The sequence below is a fragment of the Acartia tonsa genome, chromosome 9 (genome assembly GCF_053477335.1).
Source record: "Acartia tonsa isolate MP-2025a chromosome 9, ASM5347733v1, whole genome shotgun sequence".
In the NCBI taxonomy this organism is placed as follows: Eukaryota; Metazoa; Arthropoda; class Copepoda; order Calanoida; family Acartiidae; genus Acartia; species Acartia tonsa.
In genome coordinates, this window is record NC_137268.1 from 38,647,938 (window position 1) to 38,664,599 (window position 16,662).

The window sequence follows — 16,662 nt, forward strand, 5'->3', positions numbered from 1 at the left end:
TTCCAGTATTTAATGAAGAAATACTGATGAATGCTATATGTATGTGCACACTATAGCCCACTGTGAGTTTGCGTAGCTCATTCCTGACCCCCCCCCCCCCCTCCGGGTCCTATGTTGATGTGACAATTTACTAATTATTAACAAATGTTTAACATTAATGTGTAGTTAGTTTAATGTTTTTATTATTCTTTAAAATATTCATTTTTTTTATTTAAATGTATGATTTATTCCTTTAATGAAAATTGTTCTTATGTATAATTATTTTATAATATATGATTTGTTCCCTAAGATGAATAAATCTTTAAACAACAAAAAAAAAAAAAAAAAAAAAAAAAAAAGAAAGTGTAACGGATATAGCCCTTGTAGTAAATTTAGACATCTCAGAGTTTTAAAACCTTGTAAGAAGAGCCCTGTACTGATCATTTACAGTAAGGCAGGAATTTGCCGACAAATGTCATGCAATGAAAGGGCAGAATGTTACTTTAAACGACCGGGTTAAATCTCACATAGCGCATCTGCTTGTCGTCGGAGAGGTGATGAGTTCGAATCTCGGCTCAACACAGCATTATATCGCAAGATGTTAAACATGGTTTCTACTGCTGCTATCTCAGTTGCGCAAAATTAATAAACAGAGTTGAAGGAAAGCTCAAAACAGGCGCAATGCATTGCTATGCACAGATAGGAGTTCCAGACAAAGGTCATGCAATGATACAGTTGATTGTCTGTTAGGTGTTACTTAACCTACTACTTGGGGTGTTTGGACAAAAAAAGATTTGGCTCCTATTAGTTATCCTTGGTTGTTCAGCAGCCTCGCCTTTACGAGGTCTACATATATAGGTCAGGGCATAATTTTATTTTGTAATTAACAGCAAAACATTTTGTAAAATCATATAGCCAAAAATAATATAATGCACAAAACCTATTGTTTGTTTTATTAGCATTAATCCCATAATTGCATAAAAAGATAACAAAAAAGTATTGATTTGTATATGTAAAAGCAAAGCATTTTTACAAAATTAGATTTGCATGTTTGTCACTTTAGCAAGTGTCACGCTAACCTTTGTGTCATGTGTACCTTTATGTCAAGTTAACCTTTGTGTCATGTGTACCTTTATGTCAAGTTAACCTTTGTGTCATGTGTACCTTTTTGTCAAGTTAACCTTTGTGTCATGTGTACCTTTATTTCAAGTTAACCTTTGTGTCATGTCTACCTTTATGTCAAGTTAACCTTTGTGTCATGTGTACCTTTATTTCAAGTTAACCTTTGTGTCATGTCTACCTTTATGTCAAGTTAACCTTTGTGTCATGTGTACCTTTATGTCATTTGTACCTTTATGTCAAGTGTACTTTTTTGATATGTACCTTATGTCTAGTGTACCTTTATGTCAAGTGTATCTTTATGTCAAGAGAACTTTATGTCAAGTTTACCTTAATGTCACGTTATACATATGTGAAGTGTAACTTATTCAAATGAGTTCATGTCAAATAATACTTTATGTGAAATGTTTTATGTAAAATGAGTTTATGTAACATTATTTTATTTAAAATATTACTGATCCCTAGCAAGCGTAGATCCCCCTTCCAGTATTGGCAAAACTCAAAGTAAAACAACAACACACGAAACACTTCCAGTATGGCTTTGAAACCGAATACTTTTCGTTGTATTAGAACCGGTTCTCAGTCATACTGAAAAATCATGTTTAGCATCCAATACAGCCAATTAAAATCCACGGAAAACTGTCTAATACGATGCGATAGTAAACTTTAATACTTTCCTAATATTGTTTCTACTATGATAAACATCAAAATTAATAAAACCATCATATGCTAATCTGAAAAAAAAACTATATAGATATATTAATTTATTGTTATAAAATCCGCTAAAAATGGATATAATATACGTCCAGTAGGAGGGAAAGGGATAGGGCAAAAGGGGCGAATCCCCCATGTCGTTATATAAGCCAGCTGGAAGGAACATTTTATTAGAGTAGGCAAAAATATGGTGCAACATCCAAGTTATCGACTTCGCTATGATATCGCTAACCCGTACCACTGACATGCACAGATTGGGTTCGTAATTTTAGAGAAGCTTCACAAAGATCCTATAATGGTTTTAGGCTATTTTCTTTCTGAATTAAAGCATTGGGATGGCTTTAAGATAACCTATATTGAAAGCTTCACTGTAAAGGACAACATTATTGGTTCATTGGGTAAAGCGAGATCCTTTACTACAAACAAACACCCATCCTATTACTTATATTGAATTAATTACGAATCTATGATTACACCAATGCAATGAGCATAAAACTAAACTAAGAGTAGTATAGTATAGTAATGTATATATTTTGTAAGTATATATAAGAGCTAAGATAACATTAGTATTACACTCGACTCTTGTATACTTAGATACAAACTATTCTGTCCAACAAATACTAAGAGAACAGTGTCCATACAAATTAGTAAAATATCATTAAATATATCTTTGTTTATATATATCCCTCCGAGTTTCTTTAAAATCGAGCCTCTATTTTACAATATATTTTATCTAAGATTGGCCAAAAGATTCTCACTTCCAGTCTCCTTGTGCATCTGAATCCTAGCTTCAGAGAATCAGGGCTACAAACAACAACATCAATAAATGTACTACCTATGTATTTTTTAAAATAAGAAACCTTTATTTTTGGGAGAGGGAATTGGAGGAATATTTCTTTTCCTGGGTTGATTTTACTTAAGAGGCACCCTCCCCCAAAAATGGTTATGAACCTTACCAGGACCTATGAAAAGCTTCACTTTCAAGCATAACCATATCAGTCTAGCGGTTAGCGAGATCCTTTGGTACACACAAACAGATATACTCAGGATCATACTTTTACTTTAAAAGTCTATATTTAGTCTTTTTGCTATTATATTACATTGACTCTTTTGTATGCATAACTAGCAGAAGGGAAGTGCTCTTATAAACTAGCTTGCCTTTTGGGAATACTACGCTGTTTTTTACTGCATGGATAACATATAATTAGTTTTGATCATTATTCATAATTATCATATTAAATTCATTATTAAATTAGCAAAACAAACAGACTTACAGACAGACAAAGATCCTGTTACTTTTATTTAAGGATGAATTGCGAACAATTTAAAATCAGCATGTTTTAAATGGACGTTCATTCTTTCTGGTAACTATTAAAGAGTTGCTACGCTTTCTAAATCATACTTATCTGATACGGGAATCATCATGTAAAGTTAATAATCGATAGAACAATTATAAAATACTTAAATTAACGATAAGAGCTATCCGTTATTGACGGACATACGGACGGATCGTACTTAATTATAGACAAACTACGATTTTGTACAAAACTAAATAATAGAGTGATATTGTCCTATTTTGACTCTCTTTCAAAATATGGTTTTTAGTATCGTTTCTACTCTAAAAGTGGTATTGTTCCGGAACGCATTCCTTGCCGTTCACGAATTCTTAATCTCCAAGCCCTCCGAATGACCAACATGTGAATGTTTACAAATGTGTATTTATTACCATGAAAACGGTGAATCTAAAACAAAAATATAAAAATTAATTACATAATATTAATGGTTTATTATTTTTGTAGATCGAGGTTGCGTGATTTCAATTTAATTAAAAATATAAAATTTCTAAAAAACTTTAAATTGGCACGAAACATATTAAATAGCATCAGAAACTGATAATTTTAGATTCAAATGATCAATAAAATTAAGGAAAATATTCGTATGTCAAAAGTTAGCAGTTAAATGGTCTATTTGTTGAAAAATTAATGTTTTAAATTTCTTCGTAAAAATATACCATACTACACTTATTATTAAGAATTAAAGATAAATTCTTACCACATTATGATGTCAAACTAAGCAGAAGGCTTATTTGAGATATTCCACACATCAGAGCACATGTATATTCAAGCAATACATTATTTTCAATCACGTAGCTCTTCACGTGGGACTAATCAAAGGATAAGTGCGCGTTTCTTTTGTCTGTTTACAAGCCACGCGCCGCGCGGAGATAGTTAGGAATGCCGCGTAACACACTCATTCTCTAGGAAATTTGGTGTAAGGAAACAGGGATTAATGGGTTCGAACTTGCCAGGGAATACAAGAAAACATACCGAAACACACCCGTCTATTCACTGGGAATCGAACACAATACCTCATCTTTGCAATATGCGTGCAGACAGTGTCCACTAAATCACAATCTCACAACACATAAACCACAAGAGTTTAAAATGTTATGGCCATCAGGCCTAAAATTAATTATGGTAACTTACGAACACCACAATAACTCAAACCGAGTCCACTACCACATAAGGATAGGAATAAGGAATGGGAAAAGCATTCAACATTCATGAAATGCACATTTACCACTCACACATCTCATTATATCATGGCCTCATAATCTCAATAAAATTAGAATTACAGACCATGTAATTGCGAATACATGAATTAATAATCAATAGTACCTAAACTTCAATTAGGTACCTACATAATAAAATAGGTAAATGATTTTTATACTAAAAATCGCATCGATAATTAAATAATCAACTCAAACTTTTTTCATCAAAAGAAAGAAAGATTAAATAATGACATTTTTCTACTAAATCTTTTAGCTAAAAAAGAAAAGTAAAATTTTCATAAAAAACTTCTCAAAATTAAGCATTTTCTCCAGCGGAAAAATACTCGGGCTTACATCTAGACATTCTTAGATAAGATAGGTAAATCCTTAAATCTAACATGTTTAATAAAATAGATACTTAAATCTAAATAAAATATGACTGTAAAAATCATCAAACATCGGAAAATTAAAATTTCATAATTTTAAATCTTCGTGAATCAAAATTGCGTAAAATTAAAATTGCAATTGAAATATGCAAATTAAATTTACCAAAATAAAACAAAAGCTCAATTATAAGAAAAGAACTTCTCTAAATGCTGAGTTTGCAATTTCTCTCTGTTTTAAGAAGAAAGCAACTTGTACATATTCATACAGTCAAAATTAAGGCAATTTGGGGCCTCAGTTAGAATGAACCCTTCAAGATACAAACTAACCAATCTTTAAAATATTAATAATGCCATGTTCCAGCTATCCTGACGGACGTTATGTCTTTCCATCACAATTTTTTGATACTGCATAATTTCCGACAGGATTTCTGGCGCAGGGCTCCATCAACTGAAAATAAACATAATTAGTGATGTTTAAATCAAATCAAAAATTAAAAGAATCATGAATAATTCAAGAAACTTTAAAATCATCAATCAAAGCAATCGAAATAAAATTATCTTATGCTTTAGTTTTGCCGTTCTGTAGTATGTCTGGCCGAGGTAACAGAGCTAAGATACACTATAGAGCGGTCTTATTAAGCTTAAATCTTCGAACTCAAGAATCTACTCAATTCAAGGCGAAAAAAATCTACATTCTTTTTCTTTAGATACATCAGTTCAAAGGTAAACAGTAATAATTTTAATATGCATGTAATATAAAATTATTTATGTGATTATAATAAATCTTAAAGAAATATTTGTATGATGTAAAAAAATCTCATTGTGTTAATTTTTTATCATATCGAATTTCAATCAAACAAGGATAAAAATCTTTGTATCTGGGCAGGTACCTAGGAAATTTTCCGCGAAAAGAATCCCTGGTCCCGGAAAGACTTAAATCATTGAAAAAAACTTACGTAAACATATAAAAAACTTAAGTTTGCATTTCAAATGAAAAATCTTGCATCGATTTGAAAGTTTAAACGAAATTGTATCAAATTTTGCGTTACTTAAATCTTAAGAAATGTTACCCATTTCTTTTTAAAAATACTGCTTCAATTTTAATATATGCGATAAAAATGAAGGTAGAGTTAATTTAAAATATGCATAGTTTATCTTAAATTAATTCTGTGATATTCAAATAAAATATTAATCAATATTTTAATAATATTACACATCGTGTTCATTATTATAAATGCTAAACATGAACGAAAAATATATATACCTAGGAAAATAATTGCTATAAAATACTTTCTCAAGGTTTAAAATTGTCCGAAATCGCTAGGTACGTATATTACTACGAATCTCTGGTCTCGGAATAAAAAAAATCTTTATGCATGGATTAATGGAATCCCAGCTTCCGGAGTGAACAAAAAAAAACTTTGTACATGAATTGTTAAGAATCTCTGCCTCCGGAATGAAAGAAAATCTTTGATTTGCTTACAAATTTAAACAAATATCTTGATTTTTTGTGATAATCTTTTAAAATAATAATAAGGAATATTTTAAACATTATCATAATAATATTACATGTTGTGTTCTTTACTTTAATGCATTGTTTCATATGAGAATCTGAGAAATAACATTTTTTAAGTAAACGTGAACCATAAAAAAAACTAGAAAAATAATTTGTAAAAAATCTATTTTTCTCAATTTAAAATCTGCAAAAATCATTTCACGAACTTTTGCTTTTCAAAATCATACTTAAAGAAACAAATCTTTTTAAAATCTGCTTTAAAAGTCTAAACAGTTTTGTAGAATTTTTGTGCTTAGGTATGAACAATAAAATTAGTTGAATAATGAATACTTATTCTTTACAGAACCCATTTGGTTCCCTTCACAAGCCTAATATATAACTTGTGATATATTTTTTTCTCTTTAAAGATCATTTTCACATAATAGTTCATGTTGTAGATTAGATATGTGTGGTTTGAAAAATTTCAATGACTTTCTGGCGGCAACACCCGCCATATTTCCACCCGCCATTGGCAGGCCTCTTACCCTGCGTCGGGCGGCCAGCTTGGCAGCAACCAAGTCGATTCTTGATTCATAACACCACCAGGGCACGTAATAAAAGTGTGGCTGTCATAAAACTTAGAATCATCTACTGGCTTTTGTCCGGCCGGAACCGAAACTCCCGTCGGCTCTTGTCCGGCCGAGACCGAATTTCTTATCGGCTCTTGCCCAGCTGGAACCGAAACTCCCGTCGGCTCTTGTCCAGCCGGAACCGAAACTCCCGTCGGCTCTTGTCCGGCTGGAACCGAATCATTCAGCGGCTCAACACCCGCCGTAACAAAATTATCAACGACTACAGTATCGTTACCAATATCATCAGGAATAACTGCAGCACAACTAACATCATTATCAATATTAGCCACGGCAACACCCGCCGTAGCCATGTTGTCAACGGCTGCGGCACTAGCAGAACCAAAAGGTTCATCAGCCGCGTTACAAGCAGAACCAACAGGTTCAATAATAGCATCACAAGCAGCACCAACAGTCGGCTGCGGCTGAACATCTGAGCAGACAACATACCTACTCTTTGCTAAACCATTAGCACTAACAGCAAAATATCCAGATCCAAACAGGCTGGAGTAAAGCATGGTTTCTCCTACTGAACGTTCAGAGTAGGGATACATCGATGGGTGCAGGTGCCCTACGAGCAAATCAACCTGCCCATCAACCAAAGTAAAATCTTCAGGTTTCATATCAAACAAAACAGCTGCCTCCATAGGATTTATGGAGCAGATCGCCTCTTTTGGACCAATGAGAGGCACTACCACAGGTTCTAATATGTGATAATTTTTGTGTCGATCAACTAAACATAACTTGACCGTCGGGAGACGTTTAACTTCACCGTCAGCTAGAGAAATTCTTGCTGAACGTCCAGTAAAAGGTAACTGAAGTTTATTAACAAGTGACTGGGTTACCATTGTGGTAGTTAAACCAGTGTCCCACATGGCGTTCACTGGGACCTTCTGGCGATTAATGTCAACGACGTCTAATTGTTGTAACATTAACATTAGGTTCGCCTCAGGGGAAGTATGTACTTCATAGACGGCGGCGGCCATATCAACACTTTCATGCAAAAGGTTGTTATGGGCCTGACCACAGTTGTCCACTTTGCAGCCGCCTATTACATCTGCCTTCGGGCAATCCACAGATTTATGCCCTTTTTGCAAACAAATCCAACAGCATCCAGCACTCTCCACAATACTCTTCCTGTCTGACACTGACAGGTCATGAAATTTTGGGCACTTGTAAAGTAAGTGCATATCATTACAGCCATTTACAAAACATGACTGCTTCATCTTAGATTTACCAGGTTTACCTACGGCGGTAGCGGCTGTCGCAGGGTTACCTTTCTTCTTAGAGGGGGTGTCCATATCAGTCGAACACCTCATTAGAATGGCGCCACGCTGTTCTTCAATAATCTTTAACAGCTTTGGGACGTTTGGGACATCCATCGAGCCCAATGATAAATTGAGCTTATCTTGAAAATCACGTGGCAACTTCTTGGATAACATCTCAAGAAGTATCACAGTCAACCACTGGCTAGTGGTAACTTCATCATCTTCATCATCTTTAGTCAGCTGCTCCAGCTGGCTAACTGCTCCGCCAAACTCTGCTAACACAGTCACAATCTGGTTGGAGTCCGACGGTTTAGACTTCTTCTCCCATTGGTTGAAAAGGCAGAGCATCTGACGTGTTTTGGACTTAAAACGTGCGTCAAGGTAGGCCCACTGAGATTCATGCGAATGAATCTGAATTAACTGGAGTCTCAGCTCTTTATTTTTACAGACCTTTTCACTGCTTAACAATAACTGTAAATACGACGGGTCTTGTCCTACAGTAAGCTTTTTAAAAGTGTCTTTAAAACTTACGTAGGATGCTTCCAGGCCGTCAAAGCTGGGAAGAAGACGTTCGTCGACACGATTCATATATCCTGGCGTGAATATAGAACCGGCGGCGAACTGTGGTGTGCCAAACGGTGACACAAATGGCGATGCTGTCGAGGCACCCGCCGACGTTGTAGGTGGCTTCACAGGTTCAAGCTTAACCTCAGCCAAACGTTTCATCAAAGCAGACAAAGTGTTTATAATTGCATCAGGTAAGGGAAAATATGGCCCTTTAATAACTTTCACAATCTTCAAACATCGATCATAAAGTTCAGCCTGATGGTTAGGCAAATTATCACCAACGACATCAACAACACTTTGAATGTCACTAAGCTCTTCTATAGCATCAAGAGCATCTTTCAAGGCACTATAGTCTTTTTGTACAGTAACTATATCAGAATAAATGTCACTAAACTCATCAAGCTCTTGGATTCTCAAACCAAGCTTGCTAAAACCGACCATGATGCTGTCAAATGTCTCGAACTTGTCATGGACAAGGATTGATTCCTTAGTGAGATGTCTAACATTAAGTTCTGAAGTATCACTGACCAACTTCATCACTCTATTTAGCTCACTGGTTAGGGCATCAACGGCTGGACGCAGCCGCTTACTCAATTGTTCACCTTTATTCTTTTTAGGACCCATAATTGTCACTAAAGTTAACTGTACTGATTATGACTATAATAATAATGTGTGGTAAGGTATCACAACCAACACATTCACAAAACTTCACAGAATGTTCTTAGCTGCATCTGTTCTGTCTCGTTTTCATTGTTCCGGAACGCATTCCTTGCCGTTCACGAATTCTTAATCTCCAAGCCCTCCGAATGACCAACATGTGAATGTTTACAAATGTGTATTTATTACCATGAAAACGGTGAATCTAAAACAAAAATATAAAAATTAATTACATAATATTAATGGTTTATTATTTTTGTAGATCGAGGTTGCGTGATTTCAATTTAATTAAAAATATAAAATTTCTAAAAAACTTTAAATTGGCACGAAACATATTAAATAGCATCAGAAACTGATAATTTTAGATTCAAATGATCAATAAAATTAAGGAAAATATTCGTATGTCAAAAGTTAGCAGTTAAATGGTCTATTTGTTGAAAAATTAATGTTTTAAATTTCTTCGTAAAAATATACCATACTACACTTATTATTAAGAATTAAAGATAAATTCTTACCACATTATGATGTCAAACTAAGCAGAAGGCTTATTTGAGATATTCCACACATCAGAGCACATGTATATTCAAGCAATACATTATTTTCAATCACGTAGCTCTTCACGTGGGACTAATCAAAGGATAAGTGCGCGTTTCTTTTGTCTGTTTACAAGCCACGCGCCGCGCGGAGATAGTTAGGAATGCCGCGTAACACACTCATTCTCTAGGAAATTTGGTGTAAGGAAACAGGGATTAATGGGTTCGAACTTGCCAGGGAATACAAGAAAACATACCGAAACAGGTATCTTTAGTCTGTTTGTCTACCACTACCTAAAATATTAAATACACATTTTCACTGTATTATATTCGTCTTAAGAATATGCTATAATATCTTTTCTATAAATATGCTTTCCGTTCAGCTGTTTTACAAGCTTGATGATTATGGAATTGACGGTCAGTTTCTTATACACTTTATAGGAGCGAATCTATTATGTAACTCGTCTATTACTTGTCTGTTTGCAAAAAAAGAAATTGTGAGACGTTAATTTCTTAGCTGCCATCAAGATGAAATTAAAACAAGGATGACAACATCCATAAAAGCGAAACACCGAAACGGTAGGACAAACATTAACACTTGTATAGTGTCAGAACTGAATAATCAGAATATAAAAGTATAAGAGTCGAAGCAAAATTGTAAGTAAATTTGTTGAAAAACGGCTTAATATAGGATAATGTTTATGGACATACTTACATTTTTAGGACTTGATTATAGAGTTGCTTCGCTTATAACACTGTACTTTCTTGTCCCAGGAATCTATATACCAAAAATCAGATCAAACGGATAATTAGATCACATAAAAATTTGATGTTACAAAAGTAAAAAATCAACATGTTTGAAATAAACGTACGGACATTCTGTTAATAATTATAGAGTTGCTACGCTTTTTAAATCGTACCTAACTACTACAGGAATCACCATGCAAAGTTAGAAATCGATATGCCTAAATTAACGGAAAAAAACTATCTATCACGGTCGAACGTACGTTAAAAATGGAGCAAAATAAACTTAAACCTCCCATTAAATAAAGCTTCCATGAAAAGTACAATCAATGCTGACTAGTATTTTTTGAGATTAAGATTTCAGAGACTGAAAAAATGCATCTTGAAAATTTATTATTGTTTTATCCATTTTATGCATCCATTGGTTGGTTATGTGAGCAAATGTCTCTATTTATTCAACTCTTTGTGTGTTGCAGGGAGGGAGTGGACATTTGAATGTAAATTAAAATGGTATCCAAAGTATTATAACCACGTTATCTTATACGTTGGGTTACAAAATTGTGATTGTTTTGTTTCAAACTAATAGTGTCAACACTTTTCAACCAATAATTCTGATCTACAGAAGAGGTAATTTGTCTATCATCATTGAGGGGGGTTGAATGCCAAATTTTCGTCCATTGTCTTATCTCTTGGATCAACATTTCACCCTCTTAGTCATTTTACAACATACAGAAAATTGTAGAGTAGCCTTGCAAGGGAGAAAAGTAGATCCTAATTTAACTTCTATATTATTTTCCAAAGAAACATCAAATAAATAGATAATCCAGATAAATCTAGTTATGTTTAAAATGATTAATAATTATGTGCCTATAACTTTTCCACCAATAGTATATGCTTATTATTTTGCCTTCTTATTTATGATGAAATTATATTTAGAACAAAAAATAATTCTTTTTAAAATAAAGATTTATAAAAACATCTGGTTAAGTTTGAATTCAATAAGCTGAAAGGCACCATAAGAGTTTTCCACGAGTTAACACATGAAAAAATAAGCCTTCCCCCATGTCATAATTTTACCCACATATGTGCAAATTAATACTTCCCTTTAAAGATCTCTCTTTATGCATTTAGTCGTTGAATCAAAACTTAATCCTTTTTATGGTAATTCCTACAAAACCACGAAAATAGTTAAATCAATAGTCAAATATTTTCTAGTATAACAATAACAATGGTGTGGATTTTCTGGTTTCAGAGAGTTTCTGCTTGTGATCTCATATAAGTTTAATAGTTCTTTAAGACCACGAGAACAGTTATTGACTTAAATCTCTCAAGCATAGGACTCGTTGAAATCACTGATTCCATATCTTCATTTTTAACATGTGCAGAAATACAATGTGATCACTTTACAATTTTTAATTTGTTATCTTATCACTTTGTAAAAACACCCGATGATTTTTCAAATGTCTCAAAGAGAAGTTAAAAGAGAAGCATTTGGTGATACTCTGCTTGGATAGTAGGCTCTGCCCAGTTAGCTGGGGAGTCAGGCCTATAAAATGCAGCCTATTCGGGCTCTACAGTTAGTTGTGATATAGCACGTCAAATCACCAGTCGAATTTCTTAAGGGATAAGTCGGGTTAAATCTTTGACTAGAACTTAGCTTGAGTAAAACTTCTCTCTGAGATTTTTGGCCATAACATACCTAAAATAAAATAGATTTTGTTAAATAAAATTATTCAATTTCCTTAAAAATAAAAATCTGAGATATTAAAAAACTTTGTTTATATTTTAGGTATAGGGGGGAAATAATAGGGTTTAAGCCCCTATGGGCTAATATTAATAGGTAGTTATTAAGATTAAGTACAAAGAATAATATTTGTTCGGACCTTAAGATATCACAATAGAATCCATATTCCGGAATCGCCTGATGGATCTGAGGCTCTGACAGGTCTTATTTCTTTAGCAGTATAATTCCCATACCATAAGATAACACCAAAGACGACATAAAAGTTGTCTAAAGGCTGGTTAGTGAACCTACACGGGGATCTTATTCTGAGGTTGGACGGAATTTTATTTCTCAATAATTTTGTACTAAGTTTCTGACATAACACCAGAGACGACCTAACGTTGTCTCACGGTTGGTCAGCCGGGTCTGCACGCCCAGATCTAGCTTATTCGACGAACCTTAGTATAAAATATTAGGGAATTTTGTATATTTGACGCCAAGACTTTAAGATAACACCATAGGCTACCTAATCGTGGTCGAAGGTTGGTTAGTGAATCCGCTACATTACGTGTAAGTCGGTGAGATCTTACTCTATAGATCTTGGCCTAAAATATTTAATTAAAATTTTATAGGGCATCAATAACTTAAAAGTTTGATTTCCAATAGACGTATGATCGTTGATATACATTCCTGAAACCGTTGATAACACGCTATTTTCGGAATAGGGTTTTTAGGCAAATTATATATCTACTGCTTAGTAATCTATTATCTAGTGATTTGGTTTTTGAGTATAAATAGTCATTTCATTGGATGGTATTTCTAATCAGACAGATATTAGTGTTTCACTGAATCGAGCTTGGACCGGGAGAGGAGGTGAGAGCGCTGCGCCTTGGCCATAGTAGTGTGACTGAAGGACGCGACTGTTCCGGGAACCGGGTAGTGAAGCACTCTTAAAATCCTTGGTGTTGTGTGTATTTGTAGAGGCAAACCTCAAGTTTAATGAGAATTCTTATAATAATACTTATCTTTGCCAGGGATCTAAAGGGATAAGACAATGGTCAATAAATTGATGTACATCCAAATGATACAGAAAATTACCCCTTGTCTAGATTAATTTAGTGGTTGAAACGTTTGAACACTCAAATTAATGAACCAACCAATAAAAATTTACTAACGTCCTCTAAGTTGTTATACCAACGTTGTTATAATACTTTGGGGACTAGTGTAATAAACAGTCTAATCTCCTATATAGATTACTTTTTACATTCAATTCTTTGTAATATGTAATATGTAAAAATCTTCCTATTAAACTTTTAAGTAAAATAGAGGGTGAAGGGGTTAAATAATTGTGTGTTCCCATCCCGTGGACCCTGTGCCGACTTTCAATTGGGTCTTTGAATATCAGCCAATATCTTCGGAAATATTAACACGGCTACAAAAGAGCAGAAAGCAATATGTTAGCAGATGAAAATGTCACCAATACTGGATCCAGGTAGTTATCTGGATTATATATCTATATTTTTATTCATTAAACCAAAATTAAAAAAAAATAATCTTAAAATAATAAAACTAATGATATAAAGAGGCTAATTTTAAAATCTATATGAAATTCAATTCAAAATAAGGAAAACGTGTTCTTCAAAGCTTAGAATCCCAGACTCTATTTGTATTTCTGTATTTATAGCCTGTACATCTTTCATTGTAAATTTATTTTTAATAGTCGGAATACTAAGAATTTGATATCTTATTGTCAGCTATTTATTAATTCAACACAAGACACTTCAGTCTATACAATCAAGGTTCGAAAGCAAGCAAAACTTGAGGTAATATCCTCCTAGAATTTTTTTTTCAATTTTGAAAATTTTAGTACTGAAACCCCCCCCCGACAGTGAACAACTAAGATTTCTGGCCTCAGCGCTCGGCTCCCTAGCCTACCTAGCCGCAGCGCCCGGCTACCTTGCCTGCCTAGCCGCAGCGCTCGGCCCTCTTGCCTGCCTAGCCGCAGTGCTCGGCCCCCTTGCCTGCCTAGCCGCAGCGCTCGGCTCCCTAGCCTATAACCTAACATAACCTAAAATAATTGTTCGCTGGGAGGGGGGGGGGGTGTATTCAAATTTTCAAAGAGGATAACGCCAAACATGAATGACTTTAATGGCTAAGAGTTGCACGTCCTTTCTTTCTAATAATTACTGATTATTGGAAATTTTATTCCTTGTTTTCAATGGTATCCTATTTTAAAAAGATAAGGTTTTTTGTCAGAATCTTAAGCTCTTGATAACTTTTGAACCGATTGGGTTCTCTATTTTAGGTAAGATTCACATAGATCCTCTGATGTTTTATTTTTAAAATTCAAGCCTTGGGCTGGTTTTAAGCTCTTTTCTAACTCCTCTCTAGCCCTTCAAATGCAGAGCCCCTAGATGGTAGGTGCGTATTCGCTAGTAAACTATAACAAGGATGACATCATCCATAGGTAGCGAAGCACAAAAATTATGGATGTATATCTAACGAAAATAAACTATGTTGCAGTTTCAAAAAAAAAAAAAATCACGAAACCTAGTAAGATTTATAACTTGAAAATCTAAGAATCGATCTAGCACCTCAACCAATAAGTAAATCTTAATGAAACTTTGTGAGGATATGTAAATTGTTAACTTATATAATCCCTATAAATATCAGCCGCCATGAAAACTTAAAAATCTAGGAATCGAACTAGCACCACAACCAATAATCAAATCTTGATAAAACTTGAAAAAAGCATGCATAATGTAAAAGTATTCAATCCCTGAAAATTTCAGCTGTCTATCTTGAATAGGAGTTGAGAAAATCATGAAAACGTAAAAATGTATGATTCGATCTAGCACTTCAACCAATTGACGAATCTTAATGAAACCTAGTGAAAATATGAAGAATGGTAACAAATTTGATCCCTGAAAATTTTAGCTCTCTATCTTTTATAGGAGCCGAGAAAATCACGTTTCCCCCATTTTGTCTCAGACGGACGGACAGACGAACATTTCGAATTATAGAATAGCTTCACTACTAAAAAGTGGGCAATTTCAGCAAATGTTTATTTGATAGATGGTTAGAAATATAATACAGACAATTTTCGGGGGGAAAATATAAATATTTTTAAAAACTTATTCTTAATATTATTTACTAAGTATATTTGCGATTACTTTTATTTAATGAAATCTTCCAATTTTTAACATTTACAAAACAGCCTGCTTTATTGCATCAAGATCCATGTCAGATCTATATAGGAAATAAACGTCTATAAATGAGCTCGAGTCTTCCAATGGTAAAGTGTTTAAAACTCATAGTGCTCCAATAATCCTCATTAAACTCTCATTGACCAAAGCGATGAAACCTTTATCCTATTTGTTTATGGAATGAATTAAGTTTTTCACTTCATGTAGATATTTGAATTACATTGAATTATTTAATCCTTATTTCATAAATAAAAAATATACGTTCATAATAGAGTAAATCTAAGAAAACTGTAATTTAAAAGAATTCGATTGTGGCGACACTTCCTTTGTGTTAAAATATTAAAACTAAAATTTTAATCATATTAACCCTTTGGTGATGGTAATGTGAAAAAAATAGAATTGAAAAAATCTTTTTAAAATCATTTAAATTAATAAATATTTACTTCTTTCTTTTAGATAGTAATGGCGGGGGAGGAAAATTGATTTATTGAGAAATAGATAAATAGATATGTACTTATAGAAAACTAGCTAATAGCGATATAGTTATATTGAGCCAACTCTAGTATAATAATATAGCCGAATTATCACTCCACTGTTTACCAATTGACTTTTTTAGACAGCATGTATCTTCTATATCTATTTTTAATGAACTATGTGTACTGAGAATAAGACTGAAATATACTAAAGTGAAAGATTCTAATTTATCATAATAAATTGGTGTTCCCACAAACCAGGGATAAGGGATAGGACACTAACAAAAAAATAATTCCCATAGTTTTTGGATGGGAAATTCTAAAATTTATAGATGAAAAATATTTTGTATATGTGTGGTATTCGGCAGCCGTGAGCCATGTTCTATGGCAACCCTGACTTTGGTTCGGAGAAGGGCCGAGGGCCCTCCCCCGAGTACTGGGGAAGGGGTCAGCCGACCCCTCCCTATGCTTTAAAATTAATGATAGATTTTGACAGCCTTATTATGGTTAAGCTGTATTGTTTGGTTCCCCCACCCTTTCCAGGGATGGGGGATCATTATTGCCCAATCTGATTATTGTATATGTATTTATATTGATTCTGCTTTATGATTACTTATT